Source organism: Xenopus laevis, chromosome 7S (genome assembly GCF_017654675.1).
Source record: "Xenopus laevis strain J_2021 chromosome 7S, Xenopus_laevis_v10.1, whole genome shotgun sequence".
Classification (NCBI taxonomy): Eukaryota; Metazoa; Chordata; class Amphibia; order Anura; family Pipidae; genus Xenopus; species Xenopus laevis.
The window spans coordinates 90494394-90506844 of NC_054384.1; the positions used below are offsets into that span (position 1 = coordinate 90494394).

The 12451-nt window shown below is 39.0% G+C and overlaps 6 non-coding genes across 6 annotated transcripts; 5 read left to right on the forward strand and 1 right to left on the reverse strand.

The window, feature by feature from the left end:
* Positions 1 to 2515: 2515 nt before the first annotated feature.
* On the reverse strand, positions 2516 to 2588 carry trnar-ccu. Its single transcript has one exon. It is a non-coding gene; the product is annotated as a tRNA-Arg (tRNA).
* Positions 2589 to 3239: 651 nt separating this feature from the next.
* Positions 3240 to 3312, forward strand: trnaf-gaa. The gene has a single exon. It is a non-coding gene; the product is annotated as a tRNA-Phe (tRNA).
* Positions 3313 to 4013: 701 nt separating this feature from the next.
* On the forward strand, positions 4014 to 4096 carry trnal-cag. Its single transcript has one exon. It is a non-coding gene; the product is annotated as a tRNA-Leu (tRNA).
* A 3805-nt stretch (positions 4097 to 7901) lies between these two features.
* Positions 7902 to 7984, forward strand: trnal-cag. The gene has a single exon. It is a non-coding gene; the product is annotated as a tRNA-Leu (tRNA).
* A 336-nt stretch (positions 7985 to 8320) lies between these two features.
* On the forward strand, positions 8321 to 8403 carry trnal-cag. The gene has a single exon. It is a non-coding gene; the product is annotated as a tRNA-Leu (tRNA).
* Positions 8404 to 10701: 2298 nt separating this feature from the next.
* trnaf-gaa lies at positions 10702 to 10774 on the forward strand. Its single transcript has one exon. It is a non-coding gene; the product is annotated as a tRNA-Phe (tRNA).
* The last annotated feature ends 1677 nt before the right edge of the window (positions 10775 to 12451 follow it).

Below are 12451 nucleotides of genomic sequence, written 5' to 3' on the forward strand. Positions count from 1 at the left end.
CAGACACTGTCACCTCTCCAGTCCATAATGAACACTGCCGCGAGGCTCATAAACCTCAGCAACCGCTCCTCCTCTGCCTCGCCATTCTGCCAATCCCTGCATTGGCTTCCTCTACCTTTCAGAATAAAATTCAAATTAATGACCCTGACATTCAAAGCACTTCATAGCTCTGCCTCACCCTAAATCTCTGAACTCATCTCTAGATACTCGCCCAACAGCTTTACTACGCTCCTCTATTGACCTGCTCCTCAACTGTTCTCTCATTACCTCCTCACACGCTCGCATTCAAGACTTTGCAAGGGCTGCACCCTTCTCTGGAGATCTCTCCGCCCCTCATCCCGGTCTGTTCGATTTTTCTCCCAACCTTTCTGTTTTTAAAAAATCTCTTAAAACATACTTATTTAGAGAAGCCTACCCTCACTCTGTTTACCTACCAATGTTTAAATTAACACCCTCAGACAAAACATCAAATTTATAAGGTTCATTTAGGTACAGATAGGCACAAGTGTTGGAGTGTTGGTTGGACTTTTAAAGGGAAAAAACATAACTTTTTTGAGATTTACTAAACCCAGATTGTGTTAAAAGACTGAATAAAAAAGTACTCCAACTCTGTCCTGGCGAGTTCATGTAGAAGTCAATTGCAGATATCCTGTCGACATTTCCTCACGAGGAAACTTCGGGCGACTTCGAAAACAAAGTGATCCGAGTGCCATCCCGCCGGCGATTTAGATTCTAGCTGGCAGGAAGGTAGTTCGGGGAGATTAGTCGCCCGAAGAAGCGGTGATTTGTCATGGAGCGACTAAATCTCCACATGTCTCTGCCCTTAAAGTCAATGGGCGTTTTTTCTTATAGTGACTTTTTTTGTCCAAATGCATTAAAGTCAATGGACGTTTTTTCTTATGGCAACTTTTTCGTCCTAATGCATTAAAGTCAATAGGCTTTTTTCTTATAATGATTTTTTTTGTCCAAATGCATTTAAGTCAATGGGCGTTTTTTCCATGGCTGGTGAATAAATTTGCTCATCACTACTTCCTAGTACTTATTCATAAACGCTCAACCCCACAAACAATAGCCCTACAAATTTTATGCTTTTGAACAAATGCTAGGAAGGCATGAAACGCATAAGGCTACATAGTTTTTACATGATGTACTAAATAAAAGCCATTGTTATATTAAAGGAGAATTGAACCCCCCACTACATAGCTCCAATCCCCCCCCCCGCACAGGTGATAACACCTGTTAATGCCCCTAATCCTTCAATTACCTCTCGTTGCAGAGTCAGCACAGCGGAGCTCACAGGCATAGGCGGATTTTCATTAAGGCAAAGTCTCCCCAAAACTGTTTGCCTAAAAAATCCAAAGAAAAATTCAAAGAAAAAAAATGGGAAAGTTTAAGAGCTGATCTGTGTGCCAAGCACATTTAGGGAGTAGGTGAGACTGAGCTTTACCCAGGATGGTTGTTGTTGGTTGTGTTGGGATCAGGGCCAAGAGACAAAGTACGCTGCTCATGCTCTGCCTGTTTGTCTGTTATGTGTAAAGGTGGCCATACACGGATAGATCCGCTCGTTTGGCGATGTCGCCAAACGAGCGGATCTCCCTCCGATATGCCCACCTTGAGGTGAGCAATATCGGGCTGATACGATCGTGGGCCCTAGGGCCCAACGATCGGATCCTAGCGTTCGCCAAACGGGCGGTCGGATCGCGGGACCGCATCAACGAACAGATGCGGCCGCGATCCGACGGGATTTTTAATCCCATCCGATCGAGATCTGGCCGACTTTCGGCCAGATCTCGATCGGGGAAGCCCGTCGGGGGCCCCCATACACGGGCCAATAAACTGCCGACTCGGTCTGTCGGCAGCTTTTATCGGCCCGTGTATGGCCACCTTAACTTACATTGCATCTGAAGTCATCTTAGATAAGTGGTTCCATTGAACTATTCAGGTAGGTGTTAGCTGAAACTATGATGGTATGGTGCAGTCATTATGGTCCCATTGATTGATTTGATTATCCAGAGGAAGAACTGTGAAAAAGATTGGCAAAGGAAAAAATTCTGAGAATTTTTTGTTTTTGCAATTTTAACTCTGTTAAAAGATTGATTATATCTTATTTTGGATCTTGTACAAAGTACTGTTTTATTACTCCAGAAAAAAGCAAATTTCTATAATTCTGGGATTTCAGGATAAAGGGTTTCCTAATAACAGATCCCATACCCGTATAGGATTAATAATAACTGAAGTTGGTTTTGGGTGCTTCTTTGTTAGCCAAAATATGCTAACAGGGGAAATGCCCATCCTCATGCACTTGTGAATTATCCCAAGAGCAAGAGAAATAGAATGGACGAATGAATCCAAGTTATTACTTAACCTCACAGGTTGCGGCCCTAAACAAATAGGATATTTGGGGATTTATGTAGCCTGTTTTTAAGGTCCTTTCAAAAACTTCAAATGAGAATTTTACTGTAGATTGTTTAGAAACTGGGAGTATTTCTCTTTGACTGGAATTTTAAAAATAATATACCCCAGATGGGACTCGAACCCACAATCCCTGGCTTAGGAGGCCAGTGCCTTATCCATTAGGCCACTGGGGCAAGTTGTTCAACAGGTGTTATAAGGAGTCTGTGCTAAGTATGGTATATCATATTATCTCAATGGGTGTCTGCAAGGGAGGTGTTGCCCCCCCCCCAGAGTTTCAGAACTTAAAAGAACAGCAAAAAATTCATGCTATCATACATATAATTAAAAATTTTGCCAGCCTAACTTAATATACCTCACTAATTAAAATAAGAAATAGCTGTAATATATATTTTAAAAAGTTTTAAAATGAATATCAATCAAGGAGGAATTCATAACATACAACCATTCCATCAACTGTTAAAACCTTTATACAGTCATTAGAGATTCAATTCTCATAATAGGAGGCTGTTAGAATCAAAACCCACTATAGTTTGTAGTTGTATATAGTGTAGAATAAAATCTCTTTACAGTTCTTCATCTAACGATTTTTCAAAATAGGTTGAGTGCATAGTTTTAAATATGACAAGAAACCAGAATGCATAGATGAAAGACACACAGTTACAGATAGTTATCAGCGGTTGCCTCTTTTTTAGCTAGCCACAGGCTAAACCACAGGCTAAACAATGATTGGTTACTCTGGGTTTATAAAAAAAAAAAAGCCCCAGTGCAGAGAGAAAGTCAAAGACGAGCATAAAAAATGCAATTTGCTTTTTAACTCCTTTGTAGCCGAAATAGCTCAGTTGGGAGAGCGTTAGACTGAAGATCTAAAGGTCCCTGGTTTGATCCCGGGTTTCGGCAAACTTTTTCAATACAATATATTTATATACTCTAATTGATATACTCTAATTTTACATTTTCCCACATTTAAACAATTTTGTCTGTGGTCTCACCATATATAATGCATTTTTTTTTTTATTTGTTCTGGTCCCCTAAAATGTTTAAATAGGGTTCTACTGTAAAGCAATTTATATATACACATATGCATGTAAAGGGGTGGTTCACATTTTAGATTCAGAATGGCCAGTTCTAAGCAACTTTTCAATTGGTTTTCATTATTTATATACAAAAAGCTTGATAGCTGAAGCTCCTCTACAAGGATAGTAGAAAGTCAGTATATTAAACAAGAGCAACTTCTCTTTGTCCGGATGGCTGAGTGGTCTAAAGTGTTGCGTGCAGAACATAATCTTCTCTGGAGGCGTGGGTTCATATCCCACTTCTAACTGCTGTGTTTATGCTGCAATTGATTTGCCATGCCTAAAATAGAAGATAAAGGCCATTAAATCAGATGTTTCAAGACCTGATGTCAGATCATACTTATTCATAAAGATACTGCTCTTTCATTATCTAGCAATCAATTTATCATGTTGTAAATTGCAGTTTCATATGCAGCAAAGGAGGGGAATATTAAGCTTCGCGTTTAGAATGCTGCTCAATATGATTGCAGAATTGTAAGTTGTAGATTTCACTGACAAGTTTGATACTTTCAGCTGTGCGTTTAAGTCAGGATGGCCGAGCGGTCTAAGGCGCTGCGTTCAGGTCGCAGTCTCCTCTGGAGGCGTGGGTTCGAATCCCACTTCTGACAACTCTTTTCTTCTACACTTTGTTATTTTCAATGGTTTCTATAGTAGACACGTTTGCAAAAACAAGGTAAAGCATGGTCTTTTGGACTTGTTTAATGCCAACATTTGGACATAATACAATTTCTTTTGAAAGTAAAGGCTCAGTTAAATACCCTTTTGATAGACTGGAGTTCATATTATAATCTAATGCTCAACCCTAACCCTAATAAACTAACCCTAATACTCAACCCTAACGCTAATACACTAACCCTTTGTGTATTTTTGGCTGAATACAACAATGTGAAACATTTAATTCTAGGGAACATTTTATGTTTATTTTTGGGATGCATTGAGTGCATCATTTATTTTGAAGTATTTGGTACCAATCCACAAGCCCAACCACACTCTCCCGCAAGCCAAAAAATCTCAGTTAGGACAGCTTTAGACCTAAAGGCTACAGCTGTTTTAGAAAAGACAATGTATTTTATATTCAACAAACCTTTCAGCAAATATAAACTACCTTCCATGGATTTAACAGCTGCCAAATTAATGATCTGAGAAGTTTCAGTGACAAAACGGACACTATTAATAAATTAAGCACCCACAACAACCATCTAACATTCATGTGCAAGTTTGTGTGGGGATTGCAGACCTTTTATATTATGACCAGAGGTAACAAGTTAGGGACCACTGTATGGGGTTTACCTTGACGTGTTATGGTGGCTTAACAACTTTATGATCATAACTTTGTAACTAAAAACCCCTGTTTCTGTACACACATGCACTTGCATTCATACTAAATTACTTATGAGACAGGGGACCATGGAATGTGCATTGATTAATTGGCCAAATCAGTAGCACTTCCATTATACTTAAATACACTTTAAGTTAATAATGGATGGAGGGCACATCAAAACTTTCCAAAATTTAGCGAGAGGTGCAAAAACAAATGTTACCCCTACCAAAGGTAACCAATGTCAATACATAATCTACATGTTTGCACACTCAAAACAAAAACAGGAACAATTTAACACGAGGGTGGTTTGAAAAAATAATTTTTACTATTGTTCAAAAAACATTTTACATAGATAATGCCATACAACACATGGCGCAATTTATACAATGTTAAAAAAGTAGCATAGAAAATTAACCACCCATTAGTTAGAATCCCCTTGACAAAGACCTTGGTGCCGAAACGTTGGGTAAACAGCAGTGTAGGACCCCGCACACCCTATAGGAAATTAAGAGACGCCTGGTGCACGATGGTAGAGGCTCGGTAACCTCACGACAGGATACAAGTCAGTGACATCCAAAGGCACACAGGTCTACAGGAATTCTTCCAAAATTCTTTATTTACGGATTGCAAATGCAACGTTTCGGGGAACAGAAATCCCCTTTGTCAAGCATACGAATTCAAAAAGAAAGTGCATACATATAACCAAATCAATTATTCAATTAGTGTGTCATACAAAACAAGCCAATAGTGTGAAGAAATTAATTGTCCAATCAAAAAAGAGTGAACCTGCAGAAAAATACACCCACTTTTTTTAAGAATTATACAATTCCATTAAAATGGTAAATGCACAGTTAAAAAACATTGTTTTAAAAAGATTTGTTACAATATTACTGAGTCCAATAAAACCACTATGTGAAGTGATACCATAAATTACATAAAAAGCACAAAATCTGCAAATACAAAAGACAGGTGTATATCAACACTACTCCCTCCTACAAAGAATCCTAATATAGAAAAATTAAATATATAAGTTATACAAAAATAGAAGAGTACATAAGAATTTACTCTTACCCTATAGAGGGATTACTGGAACAAAGGGAAGCTGACCCTAATACCTAATTAAACCAGACCGTGTCGGTATTTGTTGATCATCTCCGGTGGTGATATGGGCGTCTGCGACCCCTCCAAGTTGGAGCCGGATTTTCTGCGACCCCTCCGAATCCTGCGTTTTCGGCAGTCCGACCTTTCCCAAAAAAAGGAGTAGAGGGAGTGGAAGAGAGTTGAGACGATGCCGAGGAACCAAACTCCCGGTCTGTTGAGCCAGCAGAAAGAGAGGAAATCCCGCCATTTGATCGCTGCGCTGTGCTCCGTGAGTTGCGGAATGCCCGTCTGGTCTCCTTCCAGGTGTACACTTCTCCGCGTTCGTAGTCTCGAGTGTCGCGTTTGAATTTGCGCAGTTTGACTTGGAGGATTTCCTGTTGCAGTTGCGCCATCTTGCGTTCCAACTCCTGCAGCCTGCTTTCGTCCGCGTCTGTAGTAGAATGGTAACTCTCCTCCATTGTATGTATTTGCTGTTTGAGTTCCCTCATCCCGGTATGCAGCTGCTGTACGGTTAAGGTAATTAAATCTAGGGTACAACGATTTAAAATACCTTGCCATTTCTGCAAAAAGTCCACATTGTCTCGAAATAAGACAGGGTTCAGGTTGACACGCAATCCTCGTGGGATACGCTGTGCCTTTGCATACTCTGCTAGTGAAGAATAATGCAGCGCCCATGATGTTTCACGCCGTTTCAGCTGCTCCAAATTGTGCAGGATCTACTGCTGGTATGTTTAAGGGTAGGTGCTGTGCTGCGTTAAGAATTTTCTTGCGTTCAGCTTCCGTGAAAGAGAAAGTATCTGCTCTTGAATCCGTAGTTGAAGCAATATCCGCAAAAGACATATTTCAGCCAAATGGCACGATGGGGTGCTGATGGTCCTAAAACTGAAAGTTCTCAGGTAAACAGCAGTGAAGGACCCCGCACACCCTATAGGAAATTAAGAGACGCCTGGTGCACGATGGTAGAGGCTCGGCAACCTCACGACAGGATACAAGTCAGTGACATCCAAAGGCACACAGGTCTACAGGAATTCTTCCAAAATTCTTTATTTACGGATTGCAAATGCAACGTTTCGGGGAACAGAAATCCCCTTTGTCAAGCATACGAATTCAAAAAGAAAGTGCATACATATAACCAAATCAATTATTCAATTAGTGTGTCATACAAAACAAGCCAATAGTGTGAAGAAATTAATTGTCCAATCAAAAAAGAGTGAACCTGCAGAAAAATACACCCACTTTTTTTAAGAAGTATACAATTCCATTAAAATGGTAAATGCACAGTTAAAAAACATTGTTTTAAAAAGATTTGTTACAATATTACTGAGTCCAATAAAACCACTATGTGAAGTGATACCATAAATTACATAAAAAAGCACAAAATCTGCAAATACAAAAGACAGGTGTATATCAACACTACTCCCTCCTACAAAGAATTAATTTCTTCACACTATTGGCTTGTTTTGTATGACACACTAATTGAATAATTGATTTGGTTATATGTATGCACTTTCTTTTTGAATTCGTATGCTTGACAAAGGGGATTTCTGTTCCCCGAAACGTTGCATTTGCAATCCGTAAATAAAGAATTTTGGAAGAATTCCTGTAGACCTGTGTGCCTTTGGATGTCACGGCCGAAACGTTGGGGCCATTCTCATTTTTCTGGTAGGTGTATCCGCTCCCTTGCTGATTTCTTGCTTGTTGCATATAACTAATGGGTGGTTAATTTTCTATGCTACTTTTTTAACATTGTATAAATTGCGCCATGTGTTGTATGGCATTATCTATGTAAAATGTTTTTTTGAACAATAGTAAAAATTATTTTTTCAAACCACCCTCGTGTTAAATTGTTCCTGTTTTTGTTTTGAGTGTGCAAACATGTAGATTATGTATTAAATACACTTTAACCAAGTCTTTTGAGTGCTCCCCAACCCCCCATTTTGTATTAAAATTAATTTCACTGACAAGATTGACATCAAGCTTTGCTGTTAAGTGTCAGGATGGCCGAGTGGTCTAAGGCGCTGCGTTCAGGTCGCAGTCTCCTCTGGAGGCGTGGGTTTGAATCCCACTTCTGACAGCTTTGTCTTCTTCTACACTTTCAATGGTACCTGTAGTGGTCGTGCCTACAAAGTAGAGCATGGTCTTTTGGACTTGTTCAGTGCCAACATTTGTACATTACAGAAATGGCAATTTCTTTTGAAAGTAAAGGCTCAGTTTCATACACTTTTTTAAAAATAAAATGATAATCCTTTATGTATTTTGTGGCTGAATAAAATAATGTGAAACATTTAATTCAGGGGCACATTTTATGTTCATTTTTGGGATGCATTGGGTGTATCATCTATTTTGAAGTATTTGATACCAAATCCATCCACAAGCCTAACACACTCTCCCACAAGCCACAACATTAAGTGTCAGGATGGCCGAGCGGTCTAAGGCGCTGCGTTCAGGTCGCAGTCTCCCCTGGAGGTGTGGGTTCGAATCCCACTTCTGACAGATGTGATTTCTTCTACAGTTTGTTACTTTCAATGGTTCCTTTAGTAGACATCTGCAAAATCAAGGTAAAGCATGGTCTTCTGGACTTGTCCAATGCCAACATTTGGATATAATACAAATACCCTTTGAAAGTAGAGGCTTAGTTTAATATCCTTTTTAAAAAAAATGAAAATATCATACAACTGAAGTCATTTGGTAATCTGGACCGAAACTTGAGTTCATATTATCTTTCTTTATGTATTTTTTGGCTGAATAAAACAATGTGATTTAATTCAGGGGTATATTTTATGTTCATTTTTGGGATGCATTCGGTATATTATTTATTTTGATACCAAATCCATCCACAAGCCAAAATAGCTCAGTTGGGACACCATTAGACTGATAATCTAAAGCAGGGGTGTACAAAAGGTAGATAGGGATCTAGCAGTGGATCTTTAGTTGGTGATCAGTAGATCTCAAAACACCATCAATAAACAGCTTGACTAAATCCCCCTCCTATTTCATGCTTTCCTTTCAGATATTTATAATGTTAAGGTTACATAAGAAATAGTTGTTTTTTTAAATAGTAATATAAATTCTTATGTTCAACAAACCTTTAAGCAAACATAAACTCACTTTCATTTTTCACAGCTGTAATCCATCCTGTACTGTTCACACCTATACTGTCCCCAGAATGTAAGGAACCACATTGTTCACACCCCAGACAAAGGGATTTAACTTTTTTCAAATATGAGTGATCTCCCTGCAGTGAGCACCAACCATTTGGTTTTTTTTGGTGTGCTACATGAACATGGTCTCAAAAGGTATTTTTGTACAATAGGGGTGGTTTAAAAACAAGGAGTGGTCAACACTGGCTTTCATTATCGGACCTCCATCACCTAGGCCAGAAAAAGCTCAAGAGAGCACTGACTTAAGGTATGAATATCCAAATTATGGAATGATCCGTTATCCAGAAAACCCAAGGTCTCCAGCATTCAGGATAACAGGTCCCGTTCCTGTAATAATAAAACAGTACCTTGTACTTGAGCTAAACATAAGTATACTTAATCTTTATTAGAAGCAAAATCAGCCTATTGGGTTTATATAAGGATTACATGATTTTCTAGTAGACTTAAGATATGAAGATCCAAATTATGGAAAGATTCATTATCGGGAAAACCTCAAGTCCCGAGCATTCTGAAAAACAGATCCCATACCTGTACAATATTACAGTAAAGATAAATGATCCATTATCTGGAATGCTTGGGACCTGGGGAGTTTCAGAATAAGGGATCTTTCTGCAAATTGGATCACCGTACCTCATCTGCCAAAAACATTATACAAGTATACGTAAGCCTTTTTTTAATCCCCTAAAATTACTCCAAACCCCCAGAATAACATACCTTTTACTTTTATTTTCTTTCTCTGATACAAGCAGCTGAACTGCAGCTCTTTTAGCTACTTCAGTGTCTAGTTCCACCCCCTGAGCTTTCCTCGTTATCCTGAGAGCTGTTTAGAATAATTTTAAAGAGACACAGAGTTTACTTATTCTTTAAATAAACCCAGTATGATCGGTTTGCCACCAATATAGATTCATGCAGCTTATGAATGGATTCAACCATCAAGTTAAAAGTACTGTTCTATCATTACAGAGAAAAGGGAAATCATTTTTAAAATGAATTCTATGGGAGATGGCCAATGCCATTACAATAGAGGAAGCAGACATCTATAGCAACTCTATAGCAACTCTGCTTACAGAAAATTTGCGTGGTGGGTGTTTGTGGGCGGAAAGGTTGCAAGGTGGGGGTTGGGTCTATTTCACAGGGGTGCCACACTGGAGATAGTCTTCCTGAAATCGTTGATTTCTTGATAACAGCTTTCTGGATAAGGGGTCCCATTCCTTTACACTTTATATATATTTAATAATAATATATACTTATAATATAATCATACATGTGCAGAATTACTAAGTATATATGCAGTGACTAATTCCCATGGGAAATATCATTTTAGGATTGTGGTACCACCCAGTCATTAAGGGGTTAAATAGAACCTAGATGATTCCATTGCTTTTTGTCTACATACTGAACGGCAGAATTACTACCTTATATTTAAGTTTACTCTCCCAAGCTTTCAAGCAAGATTTCCATGCGGTTTGCCGCATTCATGTATTGAAGGCATTGCATTTATGGAGTTGGGAATATCATCCTTTATGTATTTTTTTGGCTGATTAGAACAATTTGGGGCTCTTTTACATTTAACTTGAGGGATTGGATACCAAACCAACAAATAAACCCAAACATTGTTAACTTTTCACAAGCCGAAATAGCTCAGTTGGGAGAGCGTTAGACTGAAGATCTAAAGGTCCCTGGTTCGATCCCGGGTTTCGGCAGATATTTTGGAAACAAATTAATATTGGACAGGCCTGTGCACAAATACAATTACATTTGATAGAATTGTACATGTTTACAGGTAGCAACGGTATTTTAAGATAAGGTTTATCATATAACAGGTATCAGATTTATGATCTAAAACCTAGCACATACTGCCAAGTAATAGGAAACATGACCAATAATCTACTGTAAGTCGCAATAGAGAGCATTCATTTAAAGGACACATCAACCCCAAAAATATTTTTTTGCCTAATTAAAGAAAACACAATTATAAACAACTTTCCAATATGATTTTTTTTAAAAAAAAAATTTGTTAGTGCTTTAAAAGTTATTTGTAAATGTAATTGCTACTGAAAGCAGCATCTGCTTAACTCCTGGTTGGCTTTTGCAACATTGTTTAAAAGTAACCGTCTCTTCCAGCAAGACAGGTCTGCTAATCAATTGGCTTCTGTTGGCCTTTATAGCACCTACCAATTATTTATTTATTCTCCCTGTTTAATTTTTAGTAACTGTACCCTGCTTGTCTTTATGCCCTGTAAAGCACTACATGCATTTGCAATATACTGTATAAAGAAATGCAATGTAACACAATAGTCTGAGGGAAAGTCATACATTACAAAAAAAAAGACCAGCGCCTAAGGCAACAGATATTAGAAACTAATATAGTGTTATAAGTTCAATCACTTAGAGAGCCACCCAGTGTTCAGAAAGGTTTTTACAAGAGTTTTTCCCCATTTAATCTTCTACTTTATGAATCGTATATAAAATCAAACAGTGGCGTAACTACTGGGGGAGCAGGGGGTGCGATTGGGCCAGGGCTCGCACCCCCTCAGGGCCCCCCGGCAGCTCGTGCGCCACTGACTTCTTCAGTGTTTCAGGGCGTACGGAGGGGGGCGGGGGCCCGGCTGCACTTCCCGCGCCAGGGCCCGCCCCCTCTAGATACGTTACTGAAATCAAATATCTTTCAAATGAGTGCTGTGGGCATTCTTGGTATCTAATCAGAAAGCCTCCATCAGTTAGCCAGAGTGCCTACTTACAAACCGGTGGTCTGATATATCGCCTGTAGTGATCAATCAAGCAGATCTACCTCCAACCTCAAAGTGTCTTCAGACTCCAAATATAACAATATTTTTGGAGTCTGATTAGACACCAAGAATGCCCACAGCACAAATTTGAAGGATATTTGATTTTATTATTGATTCCTAAAGGAGAAAATTAAAAGGGGAAACGATCTTGTAAAAACACTGGGTGGCGCTTGAAGTGATTGAATGTATTAGGGTAGAGGCACACAATGCTATTTGGGGGAGATTAGTCGCCCAGGGAAAAATAGTCTCTTCTTTGGGTGACTAATCTCCCCGCAATGCATCTCCTCGTGAGGCGACTTCGGAAAACAAAGCGCTCCGAGTGTCATTCCGCTGGCAATTTAGATTCTAGCTGGCGGGAAGGAAGTTCAGAGACATTAGTTGCCTGAAGAAGAGGAGATTTGTCGCTAGGTGATTAATCTCCCTGAATCTCCATGTGTGTCCCTGCACTTACATTATATTAGTTTCTAATTTCTGTTGCCATAAGCGCTGGTCTTTTTTTTGCATTGGGGAATTTCATATACAGCTGAGAGACTGTAAGAAGATCGGCAAGAAAGAATAAGCCTGAAGGACTAACTTTCCTACATATTGGTT